This window comes from Sorex fumeus, unplaced genomic scaffold (genome assembly GCF_029834395.1).
Source record: "Sorex fumeus unplaced genomic scaffold, SorFum_2.1 ptg000044l, whole genome shotgun sequence".
Taxonomy (NCBI): domain Eukaryota; kingdom Metazoa; phylum Chordata; class Mammalia; order Eulipotyphla; family Soricidae; genus Sorex; species Sorex fumeus.
Window position 1 is genome coordinate 28,507,423 of NW_026606101.1, and position 6,268 is coordinate 28,513,690.

Genomic DNA, 6,268 nt, shown 5'->3' on the forward strand with positions numbered 1-6,268 from the left:
TCAGTTTTTGGGCCATATCCAGCAGTGTTTATGACAGTCCTGGATCTGCACTCAGGTATTACTCCTGGAGGGCTTGAAAGATCATATGTGGTGCTGGGTATTGAATACAGTTCAACCACTGGTTCTACTTACTGAATTACTGCTCAGCCCCAAAGCTGGGATACTTCTGAGATTGAAGAGGGTGCTAAAATTTATGACACTGAGATACAGGTATACTCTAAGGCTATTGATAGAAACTTGACTTGAAATGAGTTCTCAACTTCTAACTGTGTTGTTTGTATCGACTCACACTAGCAATTACAGATGGAGCTTCCTGAGGATAAGGAGATAGCCCTAATAGTTGATAATACATGCGCAAGGTCCTGAGTTTGAGGCCTGCTTATACTGGTCTCCTCAAGTACTGTTGGGGTGGCCCTGCAGCTCCACACACTGCCACAGTAGCTCCAGTGGTTTCTGCAGCCAAGTCAGTTGCCAGGTATGATCTTGGTGGTTCCTACGTTTTTCTGGTCCTTGCCAAGCTGAGCTCTACAAAGAGTGCTTTCTGCCTGCTCCTCCTCATCTTCTGGTATGGCTCCTATTAAGACATAAGTTGGGTTTTCCAGGTAACTAATGTGTCAGTCTAGATACATGTATCCTCTACTCCATCCTCACTTTTAAAAATTCAAAACACGAGACACAGAACTGACTAAGAACAGGAAGAGAATGAAAAAAAAAAAACAGTTCATGACACAAAGCTAAACCCAACCCACTATCACCATGAGCAGTAAATGTCAATATTCCACACAGCCAACCTACCTGGTGGAGCCTTCTGAAAACCCAGTGGACCTTCTGATCCTGCATTTTTCTCAGGCTCCTCCCTAAACTGATGTTCCAAGTGCCTATCAGACCTCTGTCTTCTGGCCTTTCTGCATCTTGGGGCTGCCACAGTGCCCAACATGCCAGTTGCTTTTCCTGGCATTTCACTGTAGCATACCATGGCACAGTCTGTGTATGTTGGTCCTTTAGGTTCTACAATACTATCCAATATTATCCATCTGGTTCCATATAACCACCTGGTTCAGTAGTGCTGGTGGAAAAAAGAGTATGATGCAGGTACCAGATTTAGAGCTGGGGCACTGCTGGCAAAGTTCCTCTCCTACTCCTTGGGTGACCTCCCAGTGTTGCTCAGCTTACAGTCATGCTGGGAGCCAATGACCTTGTAACTCACCAGGAAGAAAATTTATTCATGGAAGTCTCATGAAGAACCAAGGCCACCTCTGTGCCAGGAAAGACTTCACGTAACTTTAGCACTTCTCACAGTGTAACTGCTTTAGTCACATTAACCTGAAGTTATGCAGGTTAGATACATATTTTTGGTGCCCAAACTTTCATACTTAATATGAAACTATGTAATGGTACTGCTGTCATTACATGATCCCTTATTAAGCATTTTGAGGTAGGGGAGTTGTCCATTCATAAATGAATGTGGATGAAGCAGCCATAGGAACTTCCTTTAGTTATTCCTGGGTAGTACTGGTCTTTGCGTTTAGTAATAAAACATCAAATTAGGCTTGGATAGAACTTTGAACTTCCTAATAATTAAAAAAGAAAACCATGACCATTTTTTATTTTGTAGAAGACCTCAACCTCCCTGACCCCAAGTCCCCCCACTTTTGTTTTGGATCACACCCCACGATGTTTAGGGCTTAGTCCTGGCTGTGCACTCTGGAATTACTCCTGACAGTGCTTGGATATCATATGAGATGTCAAGGAACAAAACCATGTCAGCTGCATGCAAGGCAAGTGCCCTACCCACTGTACTATAAAATCTGACCTTAGTCACTATTTTTATAAAAGAAGTTGGTAATAGCATCAGGATTTATCTTGTGCCAACCATTCTGGAAGTTGAGTGGCATTATTTGAGCAGTGAGAGAGATGCTAGCAAGCCTCTTCTCTACTATAACTTCATACAATCTCTTTACTTATCATATCATTCCTCCTCTTCTATACTCTTAATGTGATTTTTAGGTTTTCCATATTATTTGGTCTGCTTAAATGGATTTTTATTCAATTTTTATTATAGTTTACATAAAATTATTACAACAGTGTCAAAGTGTATTGAAAAGCAAATGAACTACACACCATCAGTTCCAAAGTGACCATAAACTTCTTCCTGTATACCTAAGTCACCTCTAGTCCAACTTTCATTCTCCCTCGATTCCTCTCTAGTCACTCTTAATCAGTTTTGTAAGTCAAGGGCAAGGGTTTATCATCATTGGATGCTATTTATTCCCTTGGTTTTTCTCCCCTCTAGATTTCACAGATGAGTAAAATCACCCAGTATTTGTCTTACTCTCTTTTAGTTATTTCACTTACCATGATACCCTCAAGTTCCATCCAACTTATAAAGACCTGCATGATTTTATGTTTCCTTATGGCTATGTAGCATTCTTTTGTGCATATGTACCACAACTTCTTTTTTTACTCATCCTTGAGTCAAGTGCAATTTTTTCCCAAATAAATTAAAGCTAATTTTTTTTATTGAATTACCGTGAGAACAATTACAAAGCTTTCAGGTTTAAATCTTGGTCATACACACACAGGAATGGCTGAGATTAGTACCAGGAATTTTGCTCCATGAATGGAAGGCCAGCCACAGGCTCTAGGTGAAAAGGAAGCTCAGATAGAGAAGAGAGTACCAAATGAAGGGTGTTGTGAGGGCCCTCCCAGGGTGGGAGAAGCATGCTAAAAGTAGTCGATAGACCAAACATGAAGCCACTCAAAGCCTCTCTTACAAAACACAGTACCCAAAAGAAGAGAGAGAGAACAAGGGGGAATACCCTGCCACAGAGGCAGGATGGGACGGGGGGGGGGGGAATGAGGGTGGGGGGGATGCTGGGACCCATGGGGATGGATGACGGGCACTGGTGGAGGGATGGGGACTTGATCATTGTATAACTGAAACCCAAGCACAAAATTTGTAAGCCTATAACTGTACCTCATGGTCTTTCACTAATAAAAAAAAAGGAAAAAAAAATCTTGGTCATACAATGATCACAACAATAGGGCTGGAGCGATAGCACAGCGGTAGGGCGTTTGCCTTGCATGCAGCCAACATGGCCGACCCGAGTTCGATTCCTCCGCCCATCTCGGAGAGCCCGGCAAGCTACCGAGAGTATCTCGCCCACACGGCAGAGCCTGGCAAGCCCCCCGTGATGTATTCGATATGCCAAACACAGTAACAACAAAATCTCCAATGGAGACGTTACTGGGCCTGCTCGAGCAAATCGATGAACAACGGGAGGGCCTTTACCTTACCTTACAATGATCAAGCACCCATCACTTCACCAGTGCACACTTTCCGCCACCGAGAACCCCAGTATATCCCCCATCTCACCCCTCCCAGTGCCTGTGAGGCAGATGATTTCCACTTAACTCTCTCTCTACTTTGATTACATTCATTATTTTGACAAAAGATGCACCATTATCGTTTGGAATTTTCCCCCAACAATCAGACCTGCTGAAAAGGCATCGTTAGGCATTGGCCACACGATTTTAGATTTCCAAATTTTACTAATAAAATCTGGAGGGACTTTTACCAAAAGCTGCTGGGTTCCGAGATTGGTTTGTTTGCCTCGTGGCTGTTCCGGAGCCAGAGACCCACTCGTGAGGGGCAACTCGTGGTCTTGGCAGGGTGGGGAGGATGGGACAGTTCCACCCCCATCCCATGAGACTGCAGGTGCCCCATGGCCGCTGTCTCATACCTGGCTGTCCAATAGTCTTTGAGACAGTAAAGTTAATTTTTTATCTGCTTTATATATTTTGCAGTCATAAAATACACAGAAAATTCTATTCTCAAATTGCTAGGGAAATCTGTTTATGGTTCATCAGACCAACTAAATATTATTTTTCTTTTTCTAAAAAGAGTTCTGTTTTCTCTTATAACTATTAAACCTTCATTTAGACTTCCAAGAATACTTTCACAAATCAACATTTCTCTTCAGCAACTATTCAAGAACATTGGTTTCAATCACAATGAATTTTTACTAAGCATAATTATTATCAATAATCCTGTTATAAGATAAAACAGATGAAACTTGGAAGTCCTATATAGGCAAGGCTGCTTTGAAGTTAGCACTCAGGGAACAAGGCACTGGAGAAGTAATCTGAAATAAAAAAAATATTTCATAGACAATGATCAACTTATTAAGGCAAAGAAAGTCAAAACAGAAAACATTCTGATCATCTTCCTTGAACATTTTTGAGAACACAGGAAGATATTATCAATCCAATTGTGCCAAATACTGATAAGCTATGACTTTTAGTTAAATATTCATGGAAAGGATGTTTGCTTTTGTCTTGGAGCACAAGGTCTCTCTGTTTTTGGTAGGTGATGCCATTAACACTTTTATGAAATAAACATAGATGACCCCCAAAAGGATCACCTGGGACAGGTGTACCGAAAGTTTGACAGTCTGTGTAGACTTGTTTTCTTTGATCAGTACTACCAAGGAGAACATTATTTGGATGCCCTTGCAGAGCAAGGTTGTACCAGGGTACTAGGAGGTGTGTGTGAGTGTATGTGTGTGGGGGGGTTGGGGGGTGGGGAGTTTAACCTGTCCCAGAGCTTGGACGTTCTGATCTTTGAGCAAACTAAATGAGGTAACTCCATGATATTCAATTTAAACCTAGTTTAAAGGATATTTTATTTGTAGATTGTGACCAAGACTGACATCTGAGAAGCCTTAATATCTTCATTTTCCTGCGTCCAAGGTAACACCTGACCACCAAATGAGAAATAAAGTCTGTGAATATATATGTTTGACCTACACAGTGCTATCATAGTTTAAGTAATTGAAAAAAAAATTGGACCAGTTAACATGTAGCAATCGAGAGATTTTATATGATACTTTAATTTGGGGCTTCTGAGAAATATTTTAATTTATAAAGACCATGTTCTCATTCTCATATGCAGATTACTTCCAATATGGATGGAAACTGGTCTATCAAATTTCCTGTTGGGTACCTCCCAATAGGCCTGCTTCTCTTATCCTACAGTTTTCCATTCCTTGAAAACTTTTCAGGAAATCCTCTGTGCTATTATTTCACTGCCTTTTTAGCTTTGCAGTAAGTAAAGAATAATTTTTAATACGAAAAGGAAATAATGCATAAACAAATGAAAGGAAAAAGAGGAAGATAGAAGAAAGGAAGGATAGAAAAGAAAGACAGAAGGAAGGAAGATCATGAGAGAGAAATGAATTCACTTGAAAATAATAATTGTTTAGAATTTTATTAGGAAAGTTAAAACCAGGCCTTCTGTTGAATTAGCATTTTCTGTTGAATAACAAATGATGCTAATCCTAAAGATGTTTGAAACCATGGAGCCATTATTAACTATGACTTAGATCCAAGATGCTTAAGCTCTGTAACTTAATGTCATTCATGAAAAATTTGTCTTAAAATACAATTCTGATTTATTATCAGGATTTGATATGTATACCTATTTTATATACCTAGAGTTGTATCAATTTTTTTTGAATAAAGGGGGTTGTAGCATGGAACTACTTAAAAAGTTTTCTTTTGTGTAGACCACTTTGTTCCTGGATATCAATATTCTGAATTTTCAGCTACAGGATTATTATTTTTTAGAGGGCAACTGCCTTAATAATATTATCTGCAATTGTTTGTTCTTCTTTTACTTCATCTTCAGCTTCTTTTTCTTCTCTTCGCTTAGACACCCTTCTCCTCCTGCTACTTCCGTTTCTACTAACATCGCATTTACAAAACTTTACATTTGAGTAAACGTGCCTGTAAAGATTAAAGGAAGGACAGAGCTATTATTTCAAAACGTTATATTATTATTATTATTAGTAGTAGTAGTAGTAGTAGTAGTAGTAGTAGCACTATCCTATCCTGTAGCACTGTCCTCTCATTGTTCATCGATTTTCTCAAGTGGGCACCAGTAATGTCTCCATTGTGAGACTTGTTACTTTTTTTGGCATATTGAATACATCACGGGTAGCTTGCCAGGCTTTGCTGTGAGGGTAGAATACTCTTGGTAGCTTGCCGGGCTGTCTGAGAAGGGCGGAGGAATCAAACCCAGGTCGGCCGCGTGGCAAGGCAAACACCCTACCTGCTATGCTATTGCTCCAGTCCATTATTATTATTATTACTATTATTATTGTTATTATTATTATATTATTCGGGATGGAGTGATAGCACAGCCGTAGGGCTCTTGCCTTGCAAGCAGCTGGCTGGCCCGGCAAAGCTGGGTTCAAATCTCCCGCCC

At 40.3% G+C, this 6,268-nt stretch overlaps 1 pseudogene; it reads left to right on the forward strand.

The window, feature by feature from the left end:
- The first annotated feature begins 756 nt into the window (after positions 1-756).
- LOC130030351 (DAZ-associated protein 2-like) lies at positions 757-5,777 on the forward strand (annotated as a pseudogene).
- The last annotated feature ends 491 nt before the right edge of the window (positions 5,778-6,268 follow it).